At 36.0% G+C, this 21017-nt stretch overlaps 1 protein-coding gene and 1 pseudogene across 1 annotated transcript in view; both read left to right on the top strand.

The window, feature by feature from the left end:
• Positions 1–21017, top strand: part of BANK1 (B cell scaffold protein with ankyrin repeats 1) — a 300120-nt gene that overhangs the window by 166689 nt on the left and 112414 nt on the right. The window lies entirely within an intron of this gene.
• On the top strand, positions 17508–17622 carry LOC129085441 (uncharacterized; annotated as a pseudogene).

Raw genomic sequence — 21017 nt, 5'->3', positions numbered from 1 at the left:
TTTGGTAAAGTCATTTTATTTTCTTTTCAAAAATAAACTTTATATTTAAGAATACTTTTAGAAAAGGTTATGAAGATAGTGTACTTTCCATTTACTCCCTGCTCAGTTTTATCTATAATTAACTCCCAACATTATTATAGAACATTTCTCCCAATTAATAAACTGATATCAATATATTAGCATTAACTAAAGTCCATACTTTATTCAGACATTAACATGTCCTTAGTTTTTACCTAACATCTTATTTCTATTCCAAGAGCCCTTCAGGGGCACTACATTGCATTTATTTGTCATATCTACTTAGGTTCCTCTTAGCTGTGACAGTTTCTCATACTTTGTTTTTGATGACTTCTCTGTGTTAAGAATCGCTGGTCAGGTGTTTTGCAGAATGTTTCTCAGGAAGAACTTACGTTTCTCTTATGATTAGAGAGAAATTATGGGGGAGAAGGGCCACAGGAGTAAAGTACCGCTCTCATCACATCGCATCATATAACATCAATGATTCAGACTGGCCCCAGGACACACCCCACTGTTGTTCTTGATCACCTGGCTGGACAATGTTTGACAGGTTTCTCTACGATAAACTGCTCCTTCATAATGTCCCCTTTGGAAGGAAATCACTATGAACAGTTCACTCTGAAAAAGGGGAAATTTAAACTCGACCTCCTTTTTTCTTCAAAGCCCACATCCTTGCCAAAGTTTTCCAGCCCATTCAAGGTCATAGTGTGGTGGCAATTCACCCCAAGGCACAGCCAGGTGCCCACGCTCTATCTTCTTGGGAATCCATTATTTACATAAAATACGCAGAATCTTGCATGGGAGGATTGCCTATTTCCCCTATTTGTTTACTTGGTGCAGTAACATTTATACCAGTATGAACTCCTGGATGTTTATCTTATACTTTAGGTTATTATCCTATTTTATTTTGTTGCTCAAATTGTTCTAGCTTTGGCTGTTGGGAGATGTTACAGTTGATTTCTTTGCCCCTTGATATATCCATATTTTTAATACCACTTTCTGACACTATATTTTTTATATTATCTTGTTTCTTTCCTGCCTGTCCTAGTATCAGCCATTTCTCGAGGAGCTCTGATTACTCTTACTGGAAAATGGTATTAGAAATCAAGGTCATGGTGAGGCCCATGCTACTGGGTTATTCCTTCTAGGCCCTCTAAGCTGGAAAAGCAAAAAAAAGATACGTTTTTTATTGACTTCTAACTGAGGTCATCATCAATTTCCTGGGTTTTCCAGCAATCCTAATCTAGAATAAAAGACTTTTCCTTCTTATCTGAGTTACTTTGATAATTGTGGAAAACTGCATGATGATAAAGAAGAACTGCCAGTTCTGAAAAATGAATATGGGAATCTTTCCTGAAGGACTGCATCCTTTATTCATCAGAAGTATAAGGTGGGACTATGAGACTATGGGACTATATATAAAGTAAGCAGTCAAAGTATGATAATTTTATATACCTATAATGAGACGTATGTATTTGATAAAGCTGATACAGATATATATGTTATATATATTAAATATATTTTGCTTATATTTAAAATGATAGCTAAAAGTTTGCTTTCTAATAAAAGTAAGGAGGTTTGAATTTTATTTCAAGTTTTTGACAATTAAATTAGTATTTCTATTATTCCCCCTGTGTTTTTGGAGTTGTCATTTCGCCTCATCTTTTAGTGTTATTGTCACTGACTTCCCTGATGATCTACTGGAGGAGGGGGTGGTGGATGAGACTCCTAAGCCATGAAAATATTAGAATAGACTATGGCTTTTACTGTATTATTTGCAGCCCCTCCAGTAATTGGCCTTTATGTGAGACCAAGAGCAATATGTATTTATATCATGAGGTATGCCCAAGAATCAAAGACATATCAGGAAGAATGAACACTGATGTGCCAGTCAGCAGGGCTCAACATCTGGGTGACTACCAACCTCAGCATTTTCATTTTTCTGCAGTTACTAAAATTGGCAACCAGAGACTCCATTCAGCCTAATTGATTCTGCAGCTGCAGCACCCAAAGCCATTCCATAAAATTTCTCTCACTCCATAGCCTTAGAGCTTGCTTTTAATGCACACTGAAAGGCCTGTGGCATCAGGCGGACCTCTTCATCACCACAGTGAGAAACAGCTGCAAGACACCAAGCAAGGGGGCAGGGCCTGTGCAGGGCATCTTGAGCCTGTTTTTTGTCAGAGAGTGCAAGAGGTCAAGATTTCTCTGTAGATTATTATATGCGAAGGGTTGAGCTAGAAAGCTGGAATTGAGAAAATAACGTAAATAAGTGAAACAGCACATATACATCTCGACTTTGCCCTCATATGGAAATTTGCAAGCTGAAGGAATTACGAAATTGTTTTACATTTTAACGTTAGGTCAGTGTACAGAGAAAAACTGAGACCTTCCTTTAGAAGATCAATGATGACAGGACGCTGAGCTGGGATAGAGAGGGAGGCAGAGAGTAGTCCACTTAAAGATGCCGTAAGGGACAGAACAACAGGTCATGATGGCTGAACTGACATTGGGATCAGGGAAGCAGAACGTTTCTGGCTTAAGTGCCTGAGTGGTGGGACTCTCTACTAGTATGCAAATTAAGAGGAAAGGGGATCTGAGAGGAAAATATAAACTGAGTTTGAGATAGGGATAGGTTGATGTGAAGTGTTTGCTTTTTATTTCAATGTTGATGCTAGTAGGAAGTTTGATATCTAGACCTTGATGTCAGCCAAGATGGTCTAGGCTGTAGAAAATGGAATAGTAAAAGTAGTGAAGATAGTGGGAATGGAAAAATGACTGCAACAGAGCACACTACAAAAACTTTTTAGAAAGTAAATTTTTCATGGCGTAGTGATTATATGCTTAAGCTCTTGGTTTTCTGGTTTTGGAAACTTTTTATTTGTTTTAATTTTGAGAAAGTTACATAATTCTTTTGGGCTTTAGTGTCTTCTATAAAATGAATATAATAGCTAAGAGGATTAAATAAATTATTATGTGCAATTTTCTTTAAAATAGTGTCTGGTATTTGCAAGTAACCAGTAAAAGTATGTGTGTATTCATGTGTGCAGAGAACCCAATTTATTTGACACTTCCCAATATACTACTTTTTTTCTAATAGTCATTGTGTCAATCAACAAATTTTAGTGTATGATGCAGTGGAAAAACTGTATGAGAAGCATAAGACATGGCACTTGCCAGGAAAGTCACCATTAAAAAGAGTTGTGAAAGAGTAAAACAATAGTGGATAATGATTCATTTTCCCCATTCTTCTCTCTCCCTCAGCTTCAGCCATATGAGACTGCCCTTGGCTCCTCCAATACCATGACCTCCCTTTCTTTGGGAAGGTCCTTAGGACTTTTGCCCTTGTTTGAGAAGACATTTAACAGGCTTTTGCACTCGGCCAACTTCCATCATCCATCTCTCAGCTTAAGCATCCCCAGCTATGTTTCCCATAGCCACTTTTTCTACCTCAAAACACTTTAATTATTCATAGTTATTCAGGAACTCAAGAGAAAAAAAAGAAATGAATATCATTAGTGGGACTATGAGCAAGCCAACGTGGGCAAAAAAATGAAAACTTTTCAAATGGATAGTAGTTCTCAGGTATCAGATTAAAAAGATGCTTTTGTTTTTCTAAAGGTGTGGCAATCTTGTGGATGGAGAGAAATTTATCTGAGTTCTCAGAAGACTTCTTAATTATACCTCTCCTATAGTTTTTGGGGTTAAGTGTTATGCTGTTAATATGTACTGAGGGCCTGTCTCACTTTCATTAAAGAAAGCCATTTTGGAAAGTTTAAATAAGTATAATCATATAATGGATGATGACTAAGCTTGCTTCATTCACTGTTTAAAATTATTTTTATTATGGCCAAATAGATTTAACTTGAGTCGGCATTGGGCAGGCCATGTCTATCACTGGTAATCATTAGTTTTTTTCCTTTATCATGTGCAAATTATTATTGCAAACTTTCATTTGTTCTGGGAGTGGGAGGGGTAAATGTTCCTTGCGTCCCTTCTATGCCTCAGAGGCTGTGCCATGCACTACATATATGCCGTTTTATTCATTGTTCAAAACAACCTGATGAGGTATTATTATCTCAATTTTACAGGTAAAATTCACATTTTTACTTAAATTATATAGAATTTATACTGGAAAGATTAATTCTTTAAAGTCAAAAGTGAATTAGAGAACCATGGATCAACAGAATTCATGAACCAACCACAACAACAACAACAAAAACAACTAGAAATATAACACCAGCATGAGTTGTGTGGCATGTTCTTACTCAATTCAATCTTTGTATCAATATTTTTAAGAGTTACTTTTCTGTGTTTGAGGAATTTTATACTTTCCAGGCACTAGCATTGTACTAGGTTTTGTGAGGAATATTGAGTAGAAGGAATAAGGAGGCAAATATAGAGCATAGCACCTCATATCTTTATAAACTTTTTCTCATTTGATAAGTACTCATTTGGAGAATAAAAATAGCATTGTATCATCTGCATGTAATCCTTTATTCTGACTAGGAGGCAGAAGCACCTGGGACCCTATGTGTTATTTCCATCTCTTCCCCTAGCGGAAGCTGAGACTTTGGAAAAGAAGTAAGGTCTATGAGAACTGAACAGACCAATACACTGAAGCCTTCAAATAGAATACATATAATAAAGGTTATAATATTATATATAAAATCAAAAATATATGTAAAATTCCACCTCACTGAGGTGAAAAACAATAAAAAAATAAGAATTTCAAAAATGAAAAAGATTTCACTGGATAAAGATGCATGACTGAAATATGACAATGGAATTAAAGTAGTGACAAGAAGGGTGTGGAAATGATATTCCTAAATGGAGCATTTAAAACTGTGTCCTCTTCTTCACTGCATTTGTATTTCTGATACCTCTTACTCCACTGGCCTTTTTTTTCTCCTCAGTGCTTGTCACCTATTAACACTACTAGACAATCTTCTTATTTATGTTGATTGTTTCCCTCAATTATTCTATAAGGTCAATAGTGCAGAAATTCTGCTCCATTTTGTTCACTGTTTTAGGAGGAGTATTTAGAATAGTGCCTGGCACAAAGTAAACTCTTGGTGTATATATGCTGAATGAACACATGAAAATGAAAGAGCTGAGAGTTGGAGCTTATTGAAACATATTTAAGCAAGCATAATAGAGAATAGAGATATGATGACATCAGCACATAGACCATGTGGAATATGGTCTCCTAATGAGTATTTAAAACTGGCAAAACCACAAAATATATTAGTGAGAGAACTTTATTTATCCAGATACAATGGGAGCCTGTTCCTTTAAAAATAACACACAATCCATACTTCCCTTACCCTGCAGAAAAATTCATCTCCCAGAAGGCTGAACTAACAACGAGCAAAGATAATTTTTTGTTATTAAATAGTAACAATAATCACAAGCAGATAGTAAACTTAATCCAGTAATAAACTCAAACCAATAAAATTTTAACTTTACAATTACAATAAGAAAGCATGGTGAGGAATTTTACAAAGAAGGAAATAGAGTTCTCTGATGAACCCATATTTTAAAATAATACATAAAGAAGTTCAAAGGAGCGGTAACCAGGCCCATATGGCCAAACACCATACCCTACCTTTTATGTGAAATCTGCAAAAACAAAACAAAACAATATAATCACCCTATTTGGGCTTCCAATTTGCTCTGTTGATTCATCTATCTGTCTGACTTTCTGTCTCTCTTTCTCTCTTTTAATTTTCAAATCTCTTTTTTCAGTCTTTCAATGGTTGGTCCAAATTTCTTAGATTTCATGGCTTTTGACCTTTCCATAACACTGATACTTCCAACCCACAAAATTTCTTGTATACATTTCATTTACAATTAAGTTAAATCTTTAATGGGTTTTGACCAAACTGTTATCTATTTCAAATAATTTTTAGTGCCACATCTTAATAACCTAGTGCAAATGTTATCTATGCAATCAACTCATTTTAAAGTTTTTATTCCCATAAAGCTGCTTCAACTTCTCCCTGTATAAACTGAAATTACCTAGTCTTTACTGGACTATTAATCTATATACTTCAGGCTATTAGTATATAAGATATTTTTGGTGAAACAAGAAGCATGTTTTTTTGAACCTTGCCCAATAATTAGTATCAGCAGCTTAGAGACTGATGGTCTGACTTCATTAAAAAAAAAAATGGCTTAAGAAACATGCCAAAATTAAAAAAAAACCCACCTTGTGTTTGGCACCCAGCAGATGCTCTGAAGATTTTAAGTTGTGCTAATTAAACCTATGTTTGGGGAGAATGTTAAAGCCAAGCAGAGGAAGTATTTTTACCTGTGCTTAGACTTAGCATAAAACAGGGACAGGAGCTCAGCTTGGAGTAATTGCTCTGATATTAGCAGATGACAAAATGCAGGGAGGTCTTTTGTTTCCATTTCCTAGGAAGTGAAGCATATTCAAACTTGAAAAGTTAAAGCAGCATGTAAAGCAAAAAACAAAAACCGAAACCAAGGGTTTGAGAGCCAGAGAGGATTTAAAGACTAACTCACTCTTTTAAGTGAATCTAAGTTCTTAGGTGCAGTCATACTACATGACAGCTCCTTAAATAGACTATTCTTGGTAATTGTAGAGAAATCATCGAAATTCACGAGGTGGCGAGTATGTCAAGTATTCTTGATTTTCCAGAAGTAGAGGGAAGGTATAGCCTTGTCCCTGTAGAATAACAATATAATATCAATCCCTCATGATTTTCTAGACAGCAATGTGATTTATTAATATTTAGGAGAGAAAAGGCATTTTAAAATGAAGTCATGTTCTCAATAATATCAGAAATGAAAAATAATACATTCTTTTTTTTTTGATAAGTTTAATAGTTTAGTTGAGATTTTATAAATTGGGCATTTTTTTCCCTGTTTACTTTTTGGGCAAGATAGAAAAGCAAGCCCTGAAAATGAAGCAGTTAGGTAGATTCTGCACTTCCTAAGTAATATTATCAAGTGTTGATGAATGGATTGATATCAGCTTAGACACCCTGTACTGTATTGCTATATATCCTGTTAGCCCTTAGTCACCGTTTCTTTCACCATTGACTTGAGCCCATATTCCTGAAACATCAGTTTCTCAGGTGGTATAAAGCTTACAAGAAATCAACATTTACAAGGAATGCTACTTTGGGGGCAGTTTGCCCAAAGAAGTTTACTTCTTAGGATAGTATTGATTTACTATATTTAAAATTTTCTATGTGGGGCACTTACTCTCTTTCTACACTCAAAAAAAAGGGGAGCAGGGCAGAGGGACAGGAGACTTTTAACCTTCTCCATTCCAAATACTTCCCTAGGGAAATGAAAAAAAAGATAGCCCAACCATTTTTACAGGACAGACATGCTATACCATATCCACCTGAGGACTGAATTTCCTCCAAAGTGGTCTCAGTTCAACAAGTATATACCTTAGGAGTAATGTGTCCTAACCTCAGGATCTCAGTAACTTCTGAAGGTTCATTAGGGTTTTACCAATCACTCAAAGTAGATGTATTCAAATGTGAAACCTGCAAAACCTAAGAGCTGCTTTTATGGGCAGTAAGAGGGAGGTTTGTGGTTGAAGGCATGGCAAATATGTATTATGCATTCTGTTCCTCAACAGACTCAGGAGTGACCCCTTCCATCTCACAGGAGATTAATCAGAGTGCGAGCCCTTGGGTTCCCATGAGAGTCTGGGAATAGAAAACTGAACTGAAGGCCACATTTAATTGAATTTATTACGGAAGTCTGTCAGGTTCAAAAGAAGTACAGATGCTTGCAGTCTGATTCATGAAAGCTCCAGGTGGCAATATTTTACATTATCTTTACATGTACATTTTAGATTTAGTGTTTCCAAATTTGTTCCTTATGATTCATTAATTCAATCCATAAACTATGAAAAGGTAAATTGTAAAATTGAATCCATGCATTCTCAGGGAAGTAAATAAAATCATGCTTAACATCTATTCTGAATAATTCTACAAGTGAGAGAACTTTGCTCTCACATATCATGTTCTTTTCTTTCTACTGAATAACATGATATTGTTATGAGAATTCTAAGTTTTCTCATGTTTGCATCCAAAGAATCAGTGCTATAAAATATGTTTGAATAATTTATTCCTCTGTTTCTGTAAGTCATTGAAAATCTCCTGATACTGATATAAATTTATAGACAGTTGTTCTTCCAGGCAACAGTCCTTTCCCTCTCAGGATTATCCATTCATTTTTACACATTAATATATACTTACTATATGTCAGACACTAGAAATAATCATGACTGTTTTTATTTTATTAATTTGACACTGCTATGCAGTACATTAAATAAAACAATGAATGCATATTACTTAGTACTTTATTAAAAGTATATTTGGCGTTAAGCACTCCTGTTACCAAGGAAAACAGCAGAGCATGAGCTTAGCCTAATTAAAGAAGAAAATGACAAAAATCTTAAAATCGTAGTAACTGGAGGGCTACCACCAGATTGATATACAATGCTACTGAGCCTGCGTAGTGGGCACCATTGGCACCCCGCCCACCTGTGTTCCCTTTCCCTGACCTGGGCACCACCCTTGGCAGAATTGCCCTGTGAATGGGAACTTCCTTTCTCCAGAGGTTATGTAATCATACCACAGGTTGCAGAGTTTCAACATTGACATTCACATGTGCAGATAAAACAGTTGATTTAGATTCTGTCTTCTTCACAATGTCCTCATCCCAAGGAATGAGGAGGGAGAATGATTTCACTACATCTCGTAAATTCACTACAATTCAATAATCAAAGTAATCATTTTAGGAAACTCAGTTTTTGTTGGATGACTGTTTTTCATGTCTTTTCACCTTGTTCCTTCTGCCTAATATACCACCAGTAAGTGAGGCTACATCAAACTCATCTATCAAGAAATCCTCACTTAGCATAATGCTCTCCAGTTCCATCCATGCCAGCATGCAGGGTAGTAGCTCTTTCTTTCTGCTACATAGTATTCCATTGTGTAAATGTACCACATTTTTTTGCCCCATTCATTTACTGATGGGCACTTAGGTCGCTTCCAGCCCTTGGCTATTGTAGATGGCAGGGAGGGGTAGGGGAAGGGTCAGATCAAGGAACAGGTATGAAAGACACATGGTTGAAGCTAAGGTGGGGAAGGACTGAGGGGGCGAGGTGAGGGTGGGTAGGGCAGGGGAGAGTGGTGGCAGGTAAATGGAGACAAATGTATTGGAACAATAAAATTTTTTTTTAAAAATCTTAAAAAAAGAAACCTTACTGCCACCATTGTGTTCCAAAGGCACAAAGGTCATGGTGCCAGGAAGATTGAGCTATCCTAGGGGTCTTGATCTGCTGGGGCTTTTTCTCCATAACAGGACGTTAGATCCAGCCCTCAAAGGGCTTGTGGCTCCCAGGGGGCACTCTAGACCTGTCCTCTTTCCTACCACAATCCACCAAGTCTGGGACAGCAGGTTTTCCTGTTTCTCTTTCAGTGAAAAAATTATTCTATTTATATATAACACTCCATAAGCAAATCCAACGAGCCTGCCTTCCCATATAATAGAAACCAATGAATTTTAGAAAACTTTTTTTCTATTTTAGTAACATAAGTCTTTCAAAATAAAGTCTAAATAAAAACATTATTCTGCCCTCACTTTTGCTTTCCCTTTTAGGATAAGCCTCAGAGCAGTTTAGGGATGTAAGTAGAGGGTATAATGAACATAATTTAAGTGGGAAATGGAAATGCATAGTAGTGATATATTTAAAATAAAATAATTAACATTAATCAAGCTCTTTCTACATTTAAATTCTAAGTCATATTAAACCTTATAATATGAATATTCTCATCTAATTCTAATAAAATTTATTATATAATTTACTAGTCACATTTTCAAGATGGGGATACTATGTTAGTAACTTTCCAGGATAACAATGCTAGTAAGTTGAAAGCTTGGATTCAAACCACATCCATCTGACTTTAGAGTTAATACTATTAATTACTATATTCTTTCATTATCACATTTAAGATTAGAATATTTTCCTGTGAAATTTTTTTATATGAAATATATAACTGGTTAATGTAAGGGTGAGAAAGGGAGATTTTGTGGTCAAAGTGCTTTTATTTGAATACAAGTTTTCCAAGTATTATCTGTGTGACCTTGAAATTAATCCCTCTCAGTATATTATTGATGTATAAGAAACAAAACTCCAAATGTAATAGCTTAAAGCAATAATCACTTGTTATTTTTCATGATTTCTTAGGCTGGCTGGGTAGATAGTTCTGCTGGACAGAGCTGTACCAGCTATACTGGTGCCTGAGGCAAAGAGGAAGCTCAGTAATATTAACTGTTATTAGTTAAAATTTTGATATTTTGTCCATCATGAAGTTTTACATTATTTTGATTTTTTTTACTTATTGCTTTAAAATATTATTTTCTGTTATTTCTGAGTGTTTTGGTATCCCCTTAAATTCTGTACCCAGGACAAGTGCCTCACTTGCTTTGCCCTAGACCTGGCCCTATCACTGAAGCTTGGGCTTACTCATCTGGCTGTGGTCAGCTGATAGGTCAGCTGGGAGCTGACTTGCTTAGGATGCTCTTAGCTGGGATGGTTTGGCTCTGCTCCATATAATCCAATATGCACTTGTCTCTTGTGTTCTCCCGACAGGCTAGACCAGCCATCTTCTCAGGCCAACCTGGTCATACTCTCTTAATGAACACAAAGAAATAAGACAGAAAGCAGAAACAGGCCAACACCTTTTCAAGCCTCTGCTTGCAAAAAGTTTTTCCCTGGCCCATGGCCAAACAAAAGTCACCAGGACTGAGTCAATATGGGAGGGGACCACAGAGTTACAAGGCAAGGGATGTGAATACAGGTAGACCATTAATTAGGGTAATCAATTTAACACTCTCTAAGCCTCTCTTTCTTCAAATGTAAAATAATAATACTACTAGAACCACCTCTATAACATTGTGTAAGCACTAAATGAGACATTTCATGTAAAGTTCTAGTGTAGTTGCTGGCACATGCTAAGTTTTCCATAAAAGCTATTATTTTATTATGTAACAGAATACATATTAAACTCTGGATTGACATTTTGAACAACTGAGAACAGGGCTATCCTTTTGCATGGGGAAGAATACATCTCTGCTTTCTTGTATAGATAATAGCAATAAATATGCAAGATTAGTATATAGCTTTTAAAATATAGCATATATGAAAATGTCTGTCAGAATGCCTCCCATACACAGTATTCTTGAAACTGAGCCTGAGTTTCTGTATTAAAAAGCATATGTGGCTTGTCAAAGTGAAATTCTGGGGGGAAATAAAGAGCAAAAATATGCCACATAAGAGAAGCCTTGACTTATCTAGGATCAGATTGTCTCCAGAGCATCTTATTAATTTTACCCATGGGCAGGAACACCTATAAACTCTATTTAGTTTAAGAAAGTAAAGTGTGTGTGTGCACGTGCACGCACGTGTGCCTGCACAAGTGAGATCCTAAGAAACATTATGCCTGGAGTTGCTGGGACTGCCCGGCGCCTTGCCTCCGGATGAGCTAACTGATGGAGTAAGGTGATGAAAGATGTGGCTGGTTGAACCCACTGGCAGAGATTTTCCATCATTTTGCTGTTTCTAGTTTCTCTCAGTAGTAACTCTGAAATACATAAGCCACAGAGCCCATGACGATTCAATTTAAAGAGGGTGATTGCTATAATGTACACTGTGGGTTATTCAAAGAGTAGAATATGGGGTACTGGGTTCGTGTAAAAACTCTACGTGAAATCTTAGGATTATGCATATTTAAAGAGAAACTGGGTCCAAAACAAATAAAATTGCTGCGGTTAAGACTTCTCCAGTGAGTCCTGCCACCAGACATTTAGAACATCACCCCCAGACAAGTGCTTCCATAAGGGAGGAGACCTTTGTAGTATGCACAAATGTTCTTGCTCTTTCTTTGAAAACTCTTATCAAATTTAAAGTTTAAAAATGCTAAATTGGCACCCCTAAAGTGTGGGTTGCACACAGTGACTTTCTTGTCCAAACTACATACAGTAGCAACTGGGGGTAAGTAGTGCTTTATCATGGAGAAACCTAGCAAACACTGCTCCAGTCAGGTGATCAAGGAGAACAACAGTGAGTCCTGTGGACCGTCTCTCTGAACCGTTGATGTGCTGTGATGAGACTGGCACTCTGCCAGGTGGACTTCCTCCCCTCAACCCATTACCTCTGTCTGTCTAATCATGAGAAAGATTAGATAAGCCCCTCTTGAGGGACACTCTACAAAACATCTGCCCAGCAATTCTTAACACAGAGAAGTCATCGGAACACCGTCCAACACAGTTATAGCCAAGAGGAGCCTAAGGAGACATGACAACTAACTATAAGGTGTTATCTTGGATGGGATCTTAGAAGAGAAAAAGAAGGTTAGGCAAAAAATGAGGAAATCTGAATAAAACATGGACTTTAGTTAATAGTAATGTATTGATATCGGTTCACTAGTCAGACAAAAGTACCATATTAATGTAAGCTCTCAATTACAGGGGAAACTAGAAAGAGGAACTCTCATCTACTGTCAAGATTTTTCTTTAAATCTAAAGCTATTTACAAATAAAGAGATTATTTTAAAAATTGATTTTAACCTACAATTTGGTTAAGAACTCATAGGTTTTTTTTAACAAAACATAAGAAATGTATTTGTAATGTGAGTAATTTTTATTCAGTAAGAGTGTTATTTTTCTATTTGCCAAGAACTGTTTTCATAAACTTTAACCCAAACACCAATTTACAGGGAAAAGTTAGACATAACTAAAAGCAGTTGCTTTAACGGTTAACATCTCAAGTTAAAGTATTTTATAACTGCATGATTATTCTACATTCCCTTGAACAAATTTAAAACATTACTATTTTTACCATTTGAAATTCAAAAGACATTAGCTTAAAGTATCTCTTTGTAAGAAAAACAAATCCTTAGATTCATTCACTTATATAATGCAGATATTTATGAACTATTAGGAAGAAACAAAAATGCAGGTTTTGATATTTTAAAATATATTGTTTTTGCTGTGATAAACTCAGGTACAAGAGCATGCCCATAATTATTACTCCAGTTTTCTAATATGGAAACTAAGGATAATTATTTAATTGCATACAAAGCAATAGAAACAAGCCTGTAAACATTTGCTCGGATTTTCCTTAATCAATCTAGCCAAAATTAAATAACCATCAATACAAATGGTCTTTTTGTTAGTTTTTATGTTCAGAATGCATCATGTTTATAAAACAAAATAATCGTGAATACATGCTCATAAATAGAAACATGTGAAACTTTTATGACTGTTTTGGCGTTCCACTATAGCAAGTGAATGGCTACATGCTGTTTTAGTCTATTCCCTCCAGGACAAAGTGAGTGCCTACCTGATGGATGTTTCTTAATTACTGTCTTCTTGTTAGTCCAGAGACTTGTGGCTTTTATCTATTACAGAAATAAATAAACGACCCAAAGTACTAGCACACATTATGTCTAAGTATGTCTGCCTTTGTACATGTACTAAGTAATATTCTAATTGGTATCATTATCTGTGTTTATCTTTAGAGTGGAATTTCCCATGGACAAGAACGATTCTGTATATAAAACAGATTCCTAGTTTAAATAGAAAATAAAACTTTAAGAAAAAGGACATTTATGCTTAGTAATTCAATAGTAGTAATAATGAAAAGAGTAATAATAATAGAAATAACTAACATTTGTTGAGTGTTGAGTATATGCTTATAATTTGAAAAAACATCCCCTGTATTGTAGGTCTGAAGACAGAAGTTTGTCTGTTCGGGGTACAGTCAAGTCTCCAGCATCTAAAATATTAGCATATAGTAGGTACTCTGTAAACATTTGTAAGAAAAGAAAATTCCAGGCCTTGGTTAGAGAAAATCAGTAGAACAGTTGTATTATGTTGGTCATATTAGCAAAGTGAGTCAAAAACGGTTCATAAACTTTCTCACAGTTAAAGCGGATTTTTAAATCCAGGACTTGATGCCAAGCCTATACTCTTCCCGCATTCCTGCCTTGCCATGTTCCATTTAGGTCAGGTGATTTTTGCTTATAATTAAAGTAAAATCAATAATTTTGAAGTTCCTAGCTTTTTCTTTTGAATGAATGACAACCAAAGGAAAAAACAGAAACAAAAATCATCGTACTAATGATTACTGACCAGTGAATGGAACTAAGCGAGGCCTCTTGCCCACATCTACACCAATAGAGGGCACCCCACGCCTATTTAAACCGGTAAAATGGAGAGGTTGGAGGTGAGTCAAGGTTAATTTTTACACCAAAGCTTAGATAATGGAAATGAAATGAAATAAGACATTTTGCTACCTGAAGCTTTAGTATGTGTAAGAACTCTGGGGAGAATACAATAGTGCTCCTTCATCCATTAAGCTGATGCTATTAAGATGAGAACAAAGGTACCATAAATAATAAGTGAGAAGGGATTTAAATGTACCCATCTGCTTTTTCCCATGTCCTGTCATACTTATAGAAAATGCCTGTTCAGAATACTTCATCTTGAAAGGGTGAGCAGTGAGAAACCCGCTCACAACTACAGCCTCTCGGTTCCTGTTCAGTATATATCTAGATCACAGTATGTCAGGATCACATGGAGAGAATACACTGATTAGAATGTATTTGTAGAACAAATGTTCAGACCACTTCGAAATTTGCAGCAGACTTGCTTCTGCATTGTACTACTTTTCTGGGTCCACTTAGCCAAAAGACAAAAAAAAAAGCCAAGTGTTCTGAACTAGAGCCGAGGAAGTATGCCTGCCTGCCTTCCCTCTTGATTGCGGGCACTCAATATCTGATCGTTCATTTTCATATGAATTTGTAAGTTGTGACTTAAAAAGTAGAGAAATTGCCTTCTGCTTTATGAATAATAAGATGATACATGTATGTTAAGCCTAATATTTCTCGGTTATCTTATATCTCTAGCTTTCTATATATGTTTCCTAGGGCTGTAGTAACCAATTACCAGGAACTCTATGGCTTAAAACAACAGAAGTGTATTCTCTCATGGTCCTTGAGGCTATAGGTATGAAACCAAAGTGTCAGCAAGGTTGGTTCTTCCTCAAGTTTCTGAGAGAGAATCTGTTTCATGGCCGTTAAAGAGCTTTTGGTGATTGCAGGCCATTCTTGGTGTTCTTTGACATCGTATGGTGTTCTTCTTTTGTGTATCTCTGTGTGCCTTCGGCTCTAAATGGCCCTCTTAAACGGACAGCAGTCATTGAGCCTAGAACACAGCCTAATGCAGTATAAACTCATCTAAATTTGATTACCTCTGCCAAGAACCCATTTCAAAACAAGGTCACGAGAGTTAGACTGCAACTTATCTTTTGGGGGGAGATGAGGGGGATACAGTTCAACTCACAACACCTTCCTCATGAAACCACACTTAGGAGGAATAATGAAGGTGATTTTTATATTATGCAAATTTAGGGCTCATTTGTAGGGGCCTTGCTTTTCTTCTGACTTTCACACACAGAGAGAATATCAAGTTCAAATATCACCCTTGTTAATCATTTTTATGCCTGGAAAAAATGGCAGTAAACTCCAAGGTATGAGAATTCTCTTTTGTCAAGCAGCCAGACCAGTGAGGTGATAGATTGACAGTGGGAAGAGACTGTGTAAGAGCTTGGAGACTTGGCATGTAGACAAAGGAAATACCACAATGATAGTAGGAAAAAAGATATACCCATGAACATAAATTCACTGAGTTTGTGAATTTTTCTAAGTTGATTGTCACCACAATTCACCAAACATGTGATCAGTTTTCTGAGTAGAATTTTTATAAACCACATGCAATTATTTGAAACATAATAGACACATTTTGTTTAATACCACACACATCAAAATCACAAAGGGAGGGAAGAATGTTGCTTTTTACCAAAAAGGATTCTCCTACTGCTAGATGAGGGAACAGTTTTGAACACCAGAAGGAATATTTTCTAAATTTTTGTTTGTTTTTCATGAAGAGCAATGTATGGTTTGTAGAGACAAACATTAGAAACGTAAAGATCCATGTTGGGTAGGCCTGAGCTCAATTAATTAATGAAAGGAAAAAGAAACCTGTCTTAGTGAGGGATTATGTTAATGTTAGCTCTGTGGGAATAAACTGTGAACTCCTCATTTACAGTTCATAAATGCTACAGTGACAGGTGCTCTAGAGAAGAAGATGATAGATGAGCTATTGCACATGCAGGCAACGGTGCAGAGAGGGAGAGCACGTTAGACCAAATGATCAGCCAGAAACAGCAATAAAGTCATTACTAAGAGACACTCAAACACGAGAATACGTATCTTTCTGACATAGCCATTGAATTTATTGATGTACCACACATTCAAATAGTGTTCAAAAGACACCTTCTAGATTTAGATAAGAAAAAAAGATCATCAAGTTTCAGACTAGGTCTCTTGCTGTTTTTCAGTGTTACTGACATAAACTTGATTTTTATTTCCTGGTGCAGTTTACACATCCTTCTTTCTATCTGTAATTCCACTACATAGCTAAAGCCATTGTTTCATTTCCTTTCATATCCTGTATCTTACCATTTAAGTTGTTATTCTATTATATAAAACAAGAAAAACGGTTCCCTGTATGTTATTCTACCACCAACCTCTTGAAAGATAATGCAGCATGGTTATGTAACAGGAATTTGATATTCAGTTTCTTTTTGAGGAGAAAATTGTCTCTTGCCTGTTCCTTTCCTTGGTTATAGTTATGTAAGATCACCAACATTTTTAAATTATAAAATGTCTGCACTTAGAAGTGACATGTAAGAATCTGTTAAAGCAAAATAAGCTAGAAAATTATTTAATAATAACATTATGATTAAGTTTGTGTTTATATCCCAGTTCTATAAATAAACCAGAAGTGCTAACTTAAACAGAGCACTCAAATATCTTAATCTGTAAAATGGACATAATTGTGCCTATTTCATATATTGTTGTGGAGGGTAATTGAAATAGTTGATGTGAAATGTTTACCACAGTATCTATATAGTAAGTGATCAATAACTTTCAAAACAAAACTAATCTAAACTGAAATAATTCCAAAATAAGCATTCTCAAAATGACTGCTATGGGATTTTTTTAAATGCTACCATTTTATTAAAGTAATATTAAATATTTTAAGATGTAATTTTCTATATGATACTTTGGGACTATAACAAAATATAATTCAGAGGCTCAAAATAAGTAAGACTGTTCTAACAATCAAACTGTTAAAAACCAGAATTTTTTTTCAAGAAACATGTTTCTTGTCAATGAAATGTTTAAGCAAAATTACATTTGCAGGTGAGAGGAAGGTCTGAATGACCCCTGCTACCCCTCGTGACTTCGTCCTGTGTTCCATGGAAACTAGGCCTATAGTCTTGTTTCTTCGTCTTTGCCTTCACACCATTCTAAATGTTCAGGCAATGTTTTTTTGCTATCTTTTTAAAAAAATTTATTAAATTTATTGCTTCTCGGCCTTTTGGCTAAGATCAAGTGTAGTATCTGTTCTTATCAGTTTAAATTTATTGGGGTGACATTGGTTAACAAAATTATGTAGATTTCAGGTGTACAATTCTATAATACATCATATATATTGCATTGTATGTTCAATACCTAAAGTTAGATGTCCTTTCAACACCGTTTATTTAACCCCCTTTACCCATTACTATCTCCCCATACCTCTTTTCCCTCTGGTCATCATTATACTATTGTCTGTGTCTATGAGTTCTCATTTATTTGTCTTGTTTGTTCATTTGTTGCTTTCAGTTTTATATTCCACATATGAGGGGAAATCATATGGTTCTTTACGTTTTACATCTGACTTACTTCACCTAGCATGATATTCTAAAGATCCATCCTTGTTGTCCCAAATGGCAGTATTTCATTTCTTAAGGTTAAGTACTATTCCATTTTGTATATATACCATATCTTTATGCAATCATCTACCAAAGGACACTTCAGTTGTTTCCATGTCTTGGCCAGTGTGAATAATGCTGCAATAGACATAGGGGCACACATATTCTTTATGAATAAGTGTTTTCAAATTTTTCAGGTGGATATTCAGGATTGCTGGGTCATATGATAACTCTATTCTTAATTTTTTGAGGAACCTCCATACTGTTCTCCATATGGCTGTACCAATTTACATTCCCACCAGCAGTGTATAAACCTTTTTCTCCACAACTGCTCTAACACCTGTTATTACTTGTCTTGTTGATAATAGCTATCCCAACAAGTATGAGGTGGTAGCTCATTGTGTTTTTGATGTGTTTTTTCCCTAATAGCTAGTGAAGTTGAGTATCTTTCCATATATCTGTTGGTCATATGCACGTCTCCTTCAGAGAAGCGTCTGTTCAGGCCTTCTGCCCAATTTTTGATTGAAGTGTTTAGTTGTTGTTGTTGCATTTGTGAGTTCTTTATATAGTTTGGATATTAACCCCTTATTGGAGGTGTTGTTTGCAAATATATTCTATTTGGTTAATTGTTAGGCAATTTTAATGCCACCTTGTTTCTTGTTTTGTTTTTATTCTTCTTTTTAATTACAGTTTGAAAATTCAGAGGAGAGGACTGAAGCAAATGATCCTCACTTACCTGGCAGTCCTAGACATTATCTATTTCAGACAGTTTGAGCAACCCCCTTGAAAATACCTCAGCCACTAAAAGTGCACCAAGTTGATCATAACCTAGAATGTAGCACTTGAGATAATGTCCAGACATGGAGAAGTGCCAGGCTCACTCAGAAGCTTACGCTCCCTGCTTATCTGGAGAGCAAGCCAGAAAACATTCTAGCTTTCATCACTCCGGCTCAGTCCCCACCTTGCTCTGCCTTACTGCCAGTGTAGAATGAGAATAATGAAATCTGTCCACAGGAAACTTGCAGAGAAAATGCTCAATATTTTGTTTTCTTTTTGAGAGAAGAATTATGTAGAAAGGAAAAACCACAGAGCCCTGATAGCACGGATGGGAAATTGACAATTATAGGGGAGGTTCATGAGTTAGTGTCAGATCATTTAACAGTGGGATCCTTGCTAGAACACACTTCTCCTGACATGTTGATCTTTTCATTCAGAAAGAGCATTGTCCATCACTCCCTCTAAAGGTCCCTCAGCCATATCTTTCCCTATGATAACATGCCTAACAACTCCATTCCTTCCCTTCACCTATAAACTTAATTTCACTAGAAGCTATATGTACTAACAAGAAGATAAATATAGAAGCTCATTTAGCTTTGTATTTTTTGCTCAAAGTAAGAAATGCCTTTGATGATCTGAATGAACCATTTAAGCTGTCTCCCTGCATTTTACCTTTATTAAGTAGTATGACGACCTTGGTCCATTGTGTTCATCCACTCCCTCCTTCAGTCTCACAGCCACTGTTTCAGGATTCCATTGACTAGGAGGGTTCCTGCATTGAATTGGCTGTTTTCCTGTGGACCCAGTTACCTACTTTTGAAGCAGTTTTACTCTTATAATTAAAAATAAGTAGTAAGCTTCATTTATGTGATTATTCAAGGCCTAAAAGACACTGAATGGGTATCCTTTCTCCAAGGAAGCTACCAAGTGGGCAACGCACAGCCGTTCTCCACTGAGCTGTGGTCTGTGAGTCAACCATGACTCACTGGCTGAGGGGCAGTTTAAACATCATGAAGAAAATAATGGCTGAACTCACCGCGGAAACTTAGAAGAGAAACGATTGGGACATTGTCCTTTCACTTTCTTAACATTTCAAGATTATGTGGAAAATTTGAAAGTGTTTCAGTTTTCCACTTATAGGGAGAATCACTTTTCTTCATTTTACTTATATTATTAATCTTTGTGTTTGAAGATCTTAATGTTGTAAGTGTAACTGGAAACACAGGATTTGGAGTCAAATTTCTTTCTGCAGTTTGTGTACATGAAAACTATCCTAGATTTGCTATATAGGCATCAATGTTTATTTACACTTATCACTTATTTATTGCCTGGTATGTACTGGGCATTATGCTATGTATTTAACATATTGAATCCTGACAGTAAGTTTGCAAGAAAAACACTACCATTCCCATTTTTTAACAGACTCTTTAAAATTGAGATTCAAAGTTGCTAAGTAGTTTCCTAAAATAGGCCGGTAAATTAAATAGCTGGGATTTAAAAACAAGTCTGAGATTAAAACCCATACCCTTTTTACTAAGTGATGTTAAAAACACTTACTGTCATTTTCCTCTTTATTTTGCAGACTGCTCCAGTGTTTTTTGCTTAAAATATTTCTTGCAGTTTCTGATAGTTATATGCCAGCTTGGCCCATCTGGTGCTATTTTCTGAGAATTTCACAGTCCTGCCTCTATTCAAAGACATACTTTAACATTTCCTTAAAACATTTCTTACATTCCCATTGCAATGGTCATTCTACTGTGATCACCTTGGTGCAAACTGAATTCTGATGGGCTGGGCATGTAGGCATGAGGATATCACCAGGATCCCAAGCAACTGTTTGAATAATACATACTGACATCCATCTACTACGCACGCTCAGCTCTTCGCAGTTCTGAAGCAGTGAGCACGGCTTCACAGCACAGTGGCTGGATTCCAGGACTCTAGTGGTAGACTGAATGGCAGTGCAGGTATTTTGAGAAACTTTTACACCTCTACTAGTTGAGAATATGTATTATCAGGAGTCCTTGAGAGGACTATGTGATGTGTTGACAATTTCACTTTGGTGTGTAAAATCTCACATATTGTCTTATAAAATTAGCATTTTCCTATGGTTTCATGATTAGGACCTAGAAAGTTGAAGGCACACACTATACAACACAGAAACATTATGTCCGGCTAGAGATGTTTACATTAAATTCTAAAAACTATTAGTAGTCTGCTTCCTAGAGAGTGGATTTCTGATGTTCTGATTTATATAGACAAGGAAAATTGAAAATAGGACATGTTTTGGGGAATTTGAAAAGTCAACTATAGCAAGAGAATACCTAAAAGTCCAGGGCAA

Source organism: Pteronotus mesoamericanus, unplaced genomic scaffold (assembly GCF_021234165.1).
Source record: "Pteronotus mesoamericanus isolate MK-2021 breed Mesoamerican mustached bat unplaced genomic scaffold, CSHL_Meso_final scaffold_232, whole genome shotgun sequence".
Taxonomy (NCBI): Eukaryota; Metazoa; Chordata; class Mammalia; order Chiroptera; family Mormoopidae; genus Pteronotus; species Pteronotus mesoamericanus.
The sequence above is the reverse complement of the archived record's forward strand: the minus strand, read 5'-3'. Positions and strand labels throughout refer to the sequence as shown.